This window comes from Megalops cyprinoides, chromosome 23 (genome assembly GCF_013368585.1).
Source record: "Megalops cyprinoides isolate fMegCyp1 chromosome 23, fMegCyp1.pri, whole genome shotgun sequence".
NCBI classification, from domain to species: Eukaryota; Metazoa; Chordata; class Actinopteri; order Elopiformes; family Megalopidae; genus Megalops; species Megalops cyprinoides.
The window spans coordinates 1,999,923-2,014,492 of NC_050605.1; the positions used below are offsets into that span (position 1 = coordinate 1,999,923).

Below are 14,570 nucleotides of genomic sequence, written 5' to 3' on the forward strand. Positions count from 1 at the left end.
CAGTGGTCTAAATAATTTATGTAAATGCTGTACCACAGCTATGGAACATACATACTGAATGTAAAGGTGCAGCAGGGCTGCTTAAAGCAGGTACTTTATGCAAAATGTGTTGGCAGGACTGCCCTAGGTAGACACTATATGTTGTGTAGAAGATAATACAGGGCATCTGAAGGTGTATCAGTCCTGATAAAGGTGCATGGTTCATGTAAAAGGTGCTTCAGGGCCGTGGAATGTGCTGTTTTTTAGATACAGCTAGAGGTATTCAGCTGTTTGTCAGCAGCGCCGTCCTCTCTTGTCAACAGTGCACTCTTCTTCTCTCCACAGCTCATCTGAAGTGCCATTGATGTTCTTTGATATATCGGTGAGAGCCCTTCACTTCCCCTCATCCAGGGATTGAGGTCAGAGAGAAAGAAGTCTGAGATACCTGTGGAACAACATTCTTTAGCATTAGCTTCTTCACAATTGTGGGAAAAGCATTTCTATGTCAACCTCATTGTCAGTATTGTAAAACAGGCATTCATAGTTTATGCTAGGCTGGTATCCCCTCTCGCAATACTGTAATAACTTATTTAACTGTTTGCTGTGATTGTGGTCATAGTGGTTGGAGTGGTTGCCATGGCTATGATAGGAAAGTAGGGATTGGTCAAACCTTGTAATCTACGTGCCCGAAAACACTCATATGGGGGCTTTCCGACAAATATTTGTATACTGTAGATATGTTTGAATGTTTCTTATACTGTATATAGAATATAAGAAACATTCAAACACATGAATATGTATCAATAACAATAATTGCCAATGCATATTTAAAGAAGACCTGTGAACCTTGGAAACTGCAAGCATGTTAAAGAGTCTGAAAAACAGGAGAACAGTCTGATGCCCAGTAACTGTAGGAAAAGCTAATTAGGGAGGTGATTTAAGGGGCTCAGAGAAGCTTGTTTTCTTGCTGTTTGAGTGCATTTTACACCGGCATCAACAGTAGAACCTGATTCTCTGTATTTCCTCTATCTCCCTGTACAAATACCTGGAGAATTTTTTTAAACGTTTGCCATTCTTTTGCAGCATGTTGAAATAAGCAGCACACACATCCTGGGAACATAAAAAATTGAAAGTGCTGTATTCTTAGCGTCGTTGCCCAGCCTTTATGTGGTGACCTGCTGCGGGGTCCTCTCCTGCCCCCCGACAGTCCCCACTGCCAGTCCGCTTTTATTCATAGCCAATGATATGATCCAGACGTGCACTACCTGACCCCAAAATCCTCATTTCTCTTTTCATTCCACTGTGGAGCACCAGAACGACCATTAGTCATATCACTCTATAGATTATGTTTCAGCAGCCCTGCCCCCCCTTCGCTCCTCCCGTTGGCTCATTGGCTCTGCCCGACCATCAATCCCGCCTTGTGTTTCCCCCAGCGTCATGACAGCAAAGGGGTGAATTGAGTGGAGCTGACCTTCGGTCTGAGACAAGGTGGTCCCCTGGCATTACCACAGCCTGGTGACACTCAGGTTGTGGTCCGCATTCAATTGCAGTTACCCAAAGTCCAGCTGGATTGAACCGCTTCTGTGGAGCTGGACAGCTTAAAAGCAGGTGATGCACTTGTTGTCTCAGCTCTGTGTTTGGGGCTGGCTCTTGTTCATGATGATGGCATCCTTGCTTGTGCAATATCTCTTGTCATCTTGATGAACTTTATGTTCACCTTTGGTAGCTGCTCTGGATAATCCATCTGATATCTGTCTGCCGGATGTCAAAAATGTAAATGTCAAGCACATTCACACTTGATAGTAGATTGTGTGGTATGCTTGAAAGTACACAGATGTCATGTTCCACCCCCCCAACATAGAGAGACGCTTTGGCTGCACACTAACCTTCTTGTTCCACGTCCCTCTTCCCACCTCCAGAACACATACATAGCATGTTTTATTGATCTCCCTCCTCTGTGCAGCGACTTCTCCTCCATGGCATTAGTTGGCTGGCTCATCATGCATCTACATGATAGGGAACAAAACCACAGGACCGCATGTGTTCATGTTGCGGTCTCCCAGATGACCTTCCAACAGTCACACACCAGTCCAGGCAGGGCAGCCACACCATAGATTTGTCGCACACATACACATACACACTACATTACATCTTCCTTACAGTTACTTCAGTTACTTTGATAAAGAATTGAGCTAAATGAGTTAAATGTATCTTATTCAAGCTGTCTTATTCCTCTAAGCTGCTGAATAAATTCAGCCTGAGGTTTCATTAAGTTTGACCATTATACTAATTCTATTACACATCTCATGCAGTCTGACACTGGTGGGGAGGTGTAGAAGCTATAATTATACTAATACAGGTGCACCCTGTTATTACTCCCACTAAGGCAAGGCTAGGGTAATAAGCAGGCTGTAATATTAACAGGTTTCCATGAATGGCATTTGATGAATCATTAGTGGGAGTGATTCTATTTCTGTGTGTCCTTAAAAAAGGTATGGCGATGCTGTACTTGAGAAGAGCTTTGTGGGGGCTATACACCTGAGTGCGAGTCTGGTGAGAGGGTTTAAAACTGAAAACAAGGTACTGCTAGTAACGGTCATATCAGCAGACACAACAGCTCGCTATTTCTGGGCGGCAGAGGCTGTAGCCATAGCAGTGGCAGCACTGCGCCCACGCTCACATACACAAACCTCCGAAATGCATAGAGGATGGCCCCTCATCAAGAGCACCGGCCCCACCCCCGGGTCAGAGTGGACAGTGACGGGCTCTGTAAACAGGTCTCTCTGCACCGGATCTACAGCAAGCCGCCTTTGTCTCTCCGCGGGTGTGTGATGACAGATGGTAGCAGCGTTGTCTGCCTGAAAGCGATGGAAAGCCCGGGAAAAAACAGTCATTCCATTTATTATTCGTGTGGAAAGAACTCACACAAACATCCTGCGCGTCACCTGTCAGGTGTGAAGGCCAGGTGTTTTTTTTTTTTTTCCCAACTCAAAATTTCCACGCCCCTACTCCAGGCCCGTGGGTTTAACACTATTTAGTGCAGGAGCACAGCTTTGACAAGCCCCTGAACCCTGAGCCCAGGCAAGGGACAACAACAGATTAACCAATAACCTTCTCCAGACATAATGGAAATGTGGTCCTGGATCAGTGGGAATTAGGGTCTGTAATAGGTTCAGATCATCAGGTGCACATTATGGGGGTGGTGATGGTGGTGCCCCCTCTGTACTGTGAGAATGCAGCTCTGTTTCAACCCCTAAGCCACGGAGTGAAATGTATAATTCTCTCAAAGTATTACCATATTTTGAAATATACATTAATCTTACCTCATTAATCCTATTTTTGTACTATTCTATGCTGTGTGATTTACTGCCATATCAATGTAAGACATTATTGGTTTGTAAAAAAAAAAAACAAACTGCACACTCCTCATATTCAGATGTGCAAAAAAGAAACTTTGAAGAATGCCTTAGATGTGGAAAGTTGCACAGACTGCATTTCCAGCTCAAAGGAGGCAGGTCAATTGGTAGGCATTCATGACAGTTCATTGCCTTTGGCTGCACTCAGGATGGTTACATATGCTTTGTACTTTCACCATTGCTTTCACTGTTGGCATGCACACTGAATGAGCATGCTTGTACAAGGAGCAAACACTCGTCGCTAGCCTGTATCAAAAATGCAACATGTCTATGATATTGGGATTATGTGGCTATTATGTGGCATTAAAAATAGCAGCTACTCTAGTGCATTTACTGTGCTTCAATATCTCCCCAAAAGCTTAGCCTGAGTGGAGATACCATGCAGAGTTGATTTTCATTTGTCTGAATAGCATGTTAAGATTACTACTGTTGGACTGTAGTGTGTAATTCATGAATAAAATATCCAATAATGAAGACACTGATAATAACTGTTGGCGAATTCTTTGAAAAGAACTCAGTTGTGGCAAGTGGCGATGCTCAACAATATGTGGTTAATTAAACAATAAAATTAATAATTAATTATACATCAACACATATTTCTGATGTAGTCTTTTGATACCCATGAATATAATGATACTCTAGTCCATATCACTCAATCATGGGCTTGCTATTGTGGTTACTATCATTATTTTAAAATGAGAATTTGACTGAATCTACCACAGATGGACTAGGGGCAGGAGCTACTACAGTTATTTATAATTGTTATTCAATACTAATTACCAGTAATAGAGGGAGCAGGGTATGTTCCTGTGTATGGCTCAGTAATAAAACCATGCATTAACAGCCACTTTAAGTGTAAATTCTACAGGGTTATTTCCAGACAGCCTGTTAGGCAGTTACCTCACTCTGCCACAGTGGTTTTCTCTACAGGTATGAAAATGCCACAAATCTTCACCCACCCATGTCAGCTATTTCTAGTATGTGGTATCCTCCCCACCTCCACCTCTTTATCGTCACTGTTCCTGTTCCTATTGTCCATGACGTCCCCAGGGGGCATCAGCAAACTCCTCTTGGCAACATGGCAGAATCCTTTCCCCAAACCCCAAGCCCAAATTAAAATTTACACGCAGTAATTATCAACTCATTTGAATGTGTCTCATTTGTCTGTAAATAGTACCGCTGATTGGATACAACCAAAGTTATTACTGTAGCTTTGCTGCCTTGCTTAAATTTTGCTGTCATATCTATTTGTAGCATTTGGGCAAGGATGTTTAGTTTGTGGTGCTGCAGTCACTGTAGTGTCCTCATCACATACTAAGAGATGATTGTTGGAGGTTGCCTGGCATTGCGGATTTACTCACAGGATGGAGTGTCAGGGCTCAGGCAGGGACTCAGGCGCGGACCACGGGAGCTTCGGGTTCCAAGCGTCTTTGACAGAATCGTGAGGCAGAATCGTTAATCAGAAAACGGGCAGGGTCGAAAACCGGAAGGCAGTCCGTGGACAGAGCGAGGATCGGGAAACGGGAGCAGGCAAGGTCGGGAACCGGACAGGCAGGCAATCAGGCAAACGAGACAAGGAGGCAGGCAAAAACGAGGTCTGGGGAAAAAGCAGGGTCAAAAAGCGAGAAACCGGCAGACAGAAGCAAAATGCAAACGCGGGGACGAAACAGGCGAAAAACACTGTGACGAACTAGCAACAGGACAGGGAAAAGCAGGGAAGATATAGGGCAGGGCAGACGAGGGAATGGGAAGCAGGTGTGCAGGCAATCAGGCGGGTGGAGACCGGGCGGGGAGCGGGGCAGGACTAAAACACAAGGAAAACAAAAGCACATGGGCAAAGGAAAAAACAAAAACACAACAGCTAAGGAGGCGGAGCACTGACAGTACCCCCCCCTCTACGGACGCCCCCAGGCGTCCCAGCGGGTGCGCCAGGATGCTGGCAGTGGAAATCCCTGATGAGGGCAGGATCCAGGATGTCCCTGGCAGGGACCCAACACCTCTCCTCGGGACCGTAGCCCTCCCAGTCCACCAGGTACTGGAATCCACGTCCCCGGCGCCGGACCTTTAGCAGGCGGCGCACGGTGTAAGCCTCCGTTCCGTCGATCAGGCGAGGCGGCGGAGGAGCCCTCGGAGCCGGGCAGAGGGGGCTACTGACGACAGGCTTGACTCTGGAGACATGGAAGGTGGGGTGGATCCGACGGAGCGAGAGCGGGAGCTTGAGCCGAACTGCTACGGGACCAATCACCTTGGCAATAGGAAAGGGGCCGATGTAGCGGGGTGTGAGCTTGCGGGAATCCGTCCTGAGGGGAAGATCCCTAGTGGAAAGCCACACCCGCTGACCCAAGCGATAGCGGGGGGCTCTGGAACGGTGGCGATCGGCGAGCCGCTTAACCTGCGCTGAGGAGCGAAGCAGGGCGAGCCATGCACGTCTCCAGGTACGGCGACATCGGCGGATGAAGGCAGCTGCCGAGGGGACGCCGACCTCCTCCTCCTGGGCTGGGAACAGGGGGGGCTGGTAACCTAGACAACACTGGAAAGGGGACAGTCCCGACAATGATGAGGGCAGGGAGTTAATGGCATATTCTACCCAGGGCAGTTGCTGGCTCCATGCTGACGGCTCCTGGGAGGTGAGACACCGCAGTACGGTCTCCAATTGCTGGTTCGCCCGCTCGGACTGGCCGTTGGACTGGGGGTGGAACCCAGACGACAAACTGACCGTGGCACCCAGCAGCCTGCAAAAAGCCCTCCAGAAGTGAGAGGTGAACTGGGGGCCCCGGTCGGACACCACGTCTGTGGGCAGCCCATGTAGCCGGAACACGTGGTGTATAAGCAGTTGGGCTGTTTCTCTGGCAGAGGGGAGTTTGGGGAGTGGGACGAAGTGGACGGACTTGGAAAACCGATCTACGATGGTGAGGATGGTGGTTACCGTCAGATGAGGGCAGACCGGTGACGAAATCCAGAGCGATGTGGGACCAGGGTTGTCGGGGAACTGGCAGGGGTTGCAGCAGGCCAGCGGGCGGCTGGTTAGATGTCTTGTTTCGGGCGCAGACCGAGCAGGCAGAAACGAAGCTGCGGACGTCCTCCTTCACGGTGGGCCACCAGAACCGCCGACTGATGAATGCCGCCGTACGTCTGGCGCCGGGATGGCAGGCGAGTCTGGACGAGTGCCCCCATTGCAGGACCTGAGCGCAGACAGAACGCGGAACAAAGAGGCGATTAGGGGGGCAGGAGCTAGGACCCGGTTCGGTCCGGAGGGCGGCGTGGACGTCAATGTCCCATTGTGCCGCTGCAACCAAGCATCGGGCAGGTAAAATGGTGCTGGGTTCCGGAGTCTCGTCTGCTGGCGCGAACTGGCGAGACAGGGCGTCGGGTTTCCCATTCTTGGTTCCCGGTCGGTAGGACAGAGTAAAGTTGAGCCGGGAAAAAAACAGAGACCAGCGGGCCTGTCGGGGGTTCAAACGCTTAGCCGACCTGATATACTCCAAGTTTTTATGATCTGTCCATACCAGGAACGGCGTCTTTGCCCCCTCCAGCCAATGCCTCCACTCCTCCAGCGCCAGTTTAACTGCTAGTAGCTCCCGATCGCCGATGTCGTAATTGCGCTCCGTGGGCGAGAGGCGATGGGAGAAGTAAGCGCAGGGGTGGAGTTTGCTGTCGGTGGCAGAGCGCTGAGACAGGACTGCCCCCACTCCCACGTCTGAGGCATCCACCTCCACAATGAACTGCCGGGCAGGATCGGGCTGGGTCAGAATGGGCGCTGAAGTGAAGCGGCCCTTCAGGTTGCGGAACGCCTCCTCCGCTCCCGGGGACCAGGTAAATGCCCTGTTGACTGATGTCAAAGCAGTGAGGGGAGCCGCTATCGTACTGTAATTCCGAATGAAGCGGCGGTAAAAGTTAGCAAAGCCGAGGAAGCGCTGCAGCTCTCGACGGGAAGTGGGGCGAGGCCACTCCTCTACAGCTCGCACCTTCTGCTGGTCCATTTGGATGTTACCCGCCGTGATCACGAAACCCAGGAAAGAGACGGTGTCCCGATGAAATTCGCATTTCTCTGCCTTGACATACAGGTGGTTCTCCAGCAGGCGCTGGCGTCGTCCAGGTAAACGAACACATACTGGTTCAGCATGTCACGGAGGACATCGTTTACCAGTGACTGGAACACAGCTGGGGAATTCGTCAGACCGAATGGCATGACCAGATATTCATAGTGCCCGGAAGAAGTGTTGAAGGCAGTCTTCCACTCGTCTCCCTCACAGATACGGATCAGGTGGTAGGCGTTGCAGAGGTCGAGTTTAGTAAAGATGGTGGCCCCTTGCAGCGACTCGAAAGCAGTGGACAGGAGCGGTAGGGGGTAGCGATTCTTAACGGTGATGGCGTTGAGACCACGGTAATCAATGCAGGGACGGAGGGAGCCGTCCTTCTTCCCTACGAAGAAAAATCCAGCCCCGGCAGGCGAGGAGGACGGGCGGATGATCCCGGCAGCTAAAGACTCCCGGATGTAGCGATCCATGGCCTCCCTCTCTGGCGGGGACAGGGAGTACAGGCCCCCCCTTGGGGGTGAGGAGCCGGGCAGGAGGTCGATCGCACAGTCGTAGGGGCGATGCGGAGGAAGTGAGGTGGCGCGGGACTTACTGAAAACCGGCTTCAAGTCCAGGTACTCCGGCGGCACTGCCGACAGATCCGGGAATTCCTCGGACGAGGGAGCGTCTAGCGACACAGGAGCCAGAGCATCGCGAAGACAGTGGGAGTGGCAGAATGGGCTCCAGCCCAGAATCTTGTTGCCCTGCCAGTCAACGTGGGGGTTGTGCCGAGCTAGCCAGGGATGGCCCAGGACCACGGAAGCTTGTGGGGTGTCTAATATGTGTAGAACAATCTCCTCGCGATGGTTGCCGGAGATGAGGAAGCTCACAGGAGGGGTGGCGTGAGTGATGCGGACCAGCGGGGGCTTCTAGCGGTGAGCGCAGCGGGACACGGGGCAGCTGCAATTGGGCTGCCAGGCCGGCATCGATAAAACTCCCGTCAGCCCCCGAATCGAGTAGCACTGAGACGGCGTGGGGCTGGCCCCCAATGAGCAGAGCGGCCGAAAAAAGAGGGCGGACTTCAGGGGACTGGCTTAAGGGGGTCACGCTCACCTGTACTCCCCTTGCTACGGGTGAGTGCTGGCCCTTTACCGGACAGGTCGCCACGAAATGCCCTGACTGCCCGCAGTAAAGGCAGGACCCGGCGCTGATTCTCCTCTGTCGCTCGGCAGGGGACAGGCGAGTCAGGCGAGCGCGGTCGACCTGCATCGGCTCCGGGGAAGCAGGCGGCGGAATAGCAGGGCTGTGCACAACTGGCATGGGCAGTTGTGCTTGAGAGGGGCTCGGCAGTTCACTGACTCCTCTCTCCCGGCGCCGCTGCGCCAGGCGCTGGTCGACTCGGATAGCCAGGTCCACCAGGGCGTCAAAGCTGGCCGGCAGTTCCCGGGTGGCCAGCTCATCCTTGACGGACTCAGTAAGGCCGTGGAGAAAAACGTCGTATCGAGCCTCCGTATTCCAGCCGCTGGAGCGAGGTCTGGGGAAAAAGCAGGGTCAAAAAGCGAGAAACCGGCAGACAGAAGCAAAATGCAAACGCGGGGACGAAACAGGCGAAAAACACTGTGACGAACTAGCAACAGGACAGGGAAAAGCAGGGAAGATATAGGGCAGGGCAGACGAGGGAATGGGAAGCAGGTGTGCAGGCAATCAGGCGGGCGGAGACCGGGCGGGGAGCGGGGCAGGACTAAAACACAAGGAAAACAAAAGCACATGGGCAAAGGAAAAAACAAAAACACAACAGCTAAGGAGGCGGAGCACTGACATGGAGTGCTCAGCGAGGGAACCAGATGTGTTTGGTCACCATTACAACAAGTGCTCTGCCCTGCTCATTCGGGGTTCATCCGCTTAAAACGTGCTCAGCCCAGCGTCTAATGAACAGATCCCCCACTAGAGTGCCTGCATTATTCACCACTAAGATGTGTGAAAGTCAAGCCACGCCTTCCTGATGTGTAACTGCAAACCTTATTTATGGTTTCACTGATCTGGTATATGAAAAAAAATGTAATAATAATTCCAGACAGTTGTGCTCTGAGTGCTGACAAAGGACATGATGCGCGAAGCTCACAATGAAATTAATCAGTGGGGCGGAAAAAAACATCTCACTCCGTACCAGACGCCAATTAACAAGGGAAGAGGAAGCAGAGGTGAAAACCTTTCCAAGAGCTAAGTGAGAACTCATGATGCTCTGTACAGTGTTTCGAGAGTACAGTCTCACCTACACGTCAGCAGAGAAAGAAACTAGCTCCTACAGTAATCTAAATACAGACTGACCCTGGTATTCTAAATTTTTGGCACAGAGCCATTTTTGTACAATTCTTGATTCCATGTATACCATAGGCCTTTTCTTAGCAAACCTTGTATGCTATAGGCCTGTTCTTAGCAAATCATGTATACTATAGACCTGTTCTACGCTAACCAGCTATACCATAGGGATATTATTAACTACCTAGTTATACTTAACAAATCAGGTTGTTCTTAACAAATCAGGTGTACTACAGGGCATATCTTAAATAACCGGGTATGATAAATGACTGTTTTTAACTAATCATGTGCCATTTTTAGCTACCCAGTAGGGGTGTAACGGTTCCTAAACCGAAACCGTTATACAAACGTCCACGGTCCCGTCACGGTTCCGGAAAACGGAACCAACCAACCCCAACCCCAACCCACTGCAGCTCTCATTATGTTACTAATGTAACAAAACTCATTTTTCATTTCACAATTAACACTATAACACATGTAAATCATGAAATTATTATTCTATTTTATAGGGGGTGTAACAGTTTCCAATAACAGCCACCAAAAATGGAGAGGGTAGCGGTGGAGAAGTTAATTGTGCTAGTTTCTGAGTACAGTGAACTGTACAACTTGACAGTTAAACTGTATCATAATATTCATCATAAAGAGGCCGCTTGGAGTCAAATTGGATCCTAGGAGTTTCTGGAAAGTGTTTGTGTTTAATGCTTGAAGCTGTTGTTAGCAAAACTAGCCTGTTAGCTAAAGTTAGCTCTGCAACAATATATAGCCAGCTAGACGCTAACAATGTACATGCTACTGTTGTTATGGCAACAAAAGACGCTCTCAACTGCTTTTTGGAACAAATGCTGCCAGCGTTTTTTTTACCTGAAAAAATTCTCTGGCCAGCGTTTTTTTTTTTTTTTTTTTTTCAAAAAAGACGTGTGAACACAGCAGCTGAATTAGCACATGTTCAGTAGCGTAATGTCTTACCGTAGCGTAATCAATATTTCATGTCACTGTCCCACTGAAATCGGGTATGTTGCTGGCAGTACATCGAACATGATTACTCATTTGAGACGGCATCATCCAAATGTGAATATCACCAGTACAAGGAAAAACACTGGAGTGCAAACACTGCTCCCCGTGGAATTTAACTAAGCAACCTCTACCTGCTAATTTAGATTGGGCAAAAGCAGTAACAAACGCCATAGGTGTTTGCCTTTATGTGCATTCCTTATGTGTTCAGGAAATTATGGCCAGTTTGCCACTGTTTACAAGTTTGTACAAGTTTTTATGTTTACAAGTTAAATTCATAGTAAATGAAACAAAATTTCATGTTTTGCATGCCTTTTTTTCACCATACCAAAAACGTACTGAACCGTGACTTTTGCGTACCATTACACCCCTACTAGCCAGGTATACTACCAGCTTGCTCTTAGCTACCCTGGTAGACTAAAAACTTGTTCTTAGCTATCCAGGTTTATTCTTACAAAACTGTAGGACTATTTAGGTTACTAATTCTCTCAACTCCCAACCTAGTCATCTCTCTTCTCACGTAATCATTATAAAGAATTATGTCACATGCTTTTGAAGGAATTCAGCCTGATAAAGAACATGGTTCTCTGCCAATTATGCACTTATGACCTCTCCCCCCAAATCAAATACATAGTGATCTTAATGACCTCAGTGTGTGTCTGAATTACAGCTGGATCAGGAAGCCAAGATGCCCTTTGGCCTTTGTGTAAATGGTATGGTAGGTAAAGACCATTAAATGGAATGGAGCAGAAAAAAAATTCTCAGAGCAGCAGAAAGGTTTTCCAATGGGGGAAACCACCACAATGTCAGACACGTGCACACACTGCCTCCCTGCACAGTCAAATGCTCCAAAAGTCAGCTCCACTAAGCCTTAAAGGTCACAGGTGCTACAGCTGTGAACTTCAGAGGACCAGGGTAGTACATACAAACTCAAACACAAGACAGGCTGCGTGAGTGATTAGCACCAGAGATGGACGGGAAGACACAGTGCAAAGCTGAATGATAATGTAGCCCTTGTGGAGACGTCATGTAGGCGCGGAGGTCATTCTTCTTAGCAGGAAATGCAAACCACGAGCCGTCCATCCCGTGATAACACGAAACTTCACTCTCCTCCCCTCACCCCCCCGCGTATGATACAGTGGGCTTCCAGGGCTCTAGCTGGTTTCCTTGTGAGCTGGATGGAGATTCAGAGAAAAGCTGCTTCCTTGAGAGAGTGAGGCCTGCTGGTGACTCGGTGTAACTGCAACGGCAGCAAAAAGCTCTGGTCTGCTGAAGTGGCTGAGTTGATACCATGTTGTGAAGATTTATGTTTTCTGCTTCAATGCAAGATTTCCTCAGGTCTGATCCTGGGTCAGCTGAGGTTCAGGAGCACATAGAGATATCACTCTGGCACACTGGCCTGGAGCCTGTCCTTTCCAGGAGGATTCAATGTTCTTAACGTGTTCTTAACTGGACTGGAGCCCAGACAGGCAGGCAGGCAGTCCAGGACCTGGGTAGGTTGTCTTGTACTTTTGACGTCTTTACTGTTGTCACAACCGGCGTGTGTCACAGTAATTTACATTCTGAGACCCTGTGTGTGTGAGTGTGTGTGTGTATGTGTGTGTGTGTGGGTTTGTGGGCGTGTGTGTGTGTGCGCTGGATGTCTGTAAAGGAGAGATAGAGACTTGTGAAAACTGCTTATTTATTGGCCGTAATAAAGACCATACATAAATAGGAACAGACGGAAAATGAACTGAAAGCATAAAGTAGATCACAAAAAATCCCAACAATGAAGCAAATCAACATGAGCAGCCACATCTAACAAGCATATCACATTCTGAGGAAACCTTCCTCAATATCACACATTGCCATCTTGTCTTTAACCACTTCATGTACACCTTTCAGAAGAGAAGGACAGAGAGATAGATAGATAGATAGAGAGAGAGAGAATGTTTTAAAGTCTCCCTTGTTCTTGTTTTTTATGTTAGCAAATGACAGACATGCCATGCTAATCCAGCAGGTAGAAGGTGACACTTTTAATATCATGTGTGTGTGCCTGCTCCAGCAGAAGCCAGTGTAAATGCCACAGCCCTGCTCTCTAACTGCTACAAAAATGTCCTGATTTTACAGCACCTTCAAATAAAGCCCACACTGAATAATCATGTTATTGTAACAAATTGGAATGTCTTGTCTTTTCTTAATTATAAAACATCATCAATGGGTGGTATAAATCACAGTGAGACTATTTGCTTTTTTCCCATGTAATAACATCCTTAAATCCAAATTTTGACTCATGCATAATCAAATGTACAATGTAAGACATCCAATTTCTGCCTGCAAGTAAGTCTCACAAAGTAAGCACCCATACCATGTAACCATCTGCTCAGCAGGCCAGTGGACAGGTAATAGAAAAGGCAACATCAGATGATCAGGGAATTTTGAAAGACTTTTTAATCCTTGATAAGAAAATGAATTAGTGTTATGGGGTTCAAGGGTTCATTATGTGTGAAAATAAATTAACAGGAAGAGGAAGTGTATTTGTGTGTGTGTGGGTGATAAGGTTCTCTTCGGTGTAGATGTATTGAAAGCCAGACCTATGCGGAGAGGGACAAATGCATCCCAGGCCTGTTAGGCCTGTGTGTCTGACACTGCAATGATGTGCATCTTTCATCACTGCTGTCTTCCTGTACAGTAACCCCTCCCCATGGACATGGACACACACACACATTTCTAGGCTGTGACATTTGCTGCCTCCCCATGCGGCCATGGCGCTGTGAGGCCATATGGCCTTCCCTCCATCTGTTTCAGGAGTGCACTTGCTCACACAGTCAGGTCCTTAAACCTTGACCCAAACACCGACCTGAGGCCCACTTGTTTTCCTCTGCGAGAAAGGGAGGGAAAAATAACAGATTGATGGGGTCAAAAATAAATGAATGCTGCTTTGACTGAGTGGGGCAGAAATAAAACTCAGCTGGATACATGAATAGTTTCTCAGTCTGAGCAGATGCCTGTTACCCAACAGCCTTGGAGAGCTCATATCAGCTCTGTGGAGGCAACAAAGCCTCAGAGCAGGGCCTCTGTAAGTAAGGGTCAGCAGGTAAGTAAGTAAGCCTCTGTAAGTAAGGGTCAACAGGTAAGTAAGTAAGGGCCTCTGTAAGTAAGGGTCAGCAGGTAAGTAAGTAAGGGCCTCTGTAAGTAAGGGTCAGCAGGTAAGTAAGTAAGGGCCTCTGTAAGTAAGGGTCAGCAGGTAAGTAAGTAAGGGCCTCTGTAAGTAAGGGTCAGCAGGTAAGTAAGTAATGCACTTTGTACTTTCCCCTTGTATGTCATTCTGGATAAGACCATCAGCTAAATGACAAAAATGAAAGGGTCAATGAAAGTGTTGGCTTGTTTTGTTTTGACCTGTTGCATATATCTTCACACATACACATGAATTCCAAAACATGAAAAATAAATTATCAAGGATATGACAAAATAGCGTAAAAGACTCATTTCCATTGTGGTCCTTGTTATGTTAACATGCAAGAGTGGTGAAAATCGTAGACATTCATGGTTCAGATTTGGACGTTGCTTTCCTACAATAGGATGAGCCCTTTGGGCCACCATCCTATCACTGCGGCTAAATTTTTTATTTTGCCTTTCTTACTGTCAGTCAGAGTGATTAAAAATCCCATCCCAAAGGGAGGTAACTTGATGTCAGAGAGACAGCAGAAAGAATACTCCTCTCCTCTGACAATGCAGAAAAACTCCTTTTTGAGGAGAAAGGCCATAATGAATGGCTTTGAGTAGATCTCACAGCCTCAGAGAGACAATCATTAATAAGTACCCTCCTGTTAGAACTAACAGAACATCT

General features: G+C 48.1%; 1 pseudogene; it reads left to right on the plus strand.

The window, feature by feature from the left end:
* Positions 1-7,693: 7,693 nt before the first annotated feature.
* Positions 7,694-14,570, plus strand: part of LOC118770634 — a 36,850-nt pseudogene continuing 29,973 nt past the window's right edge.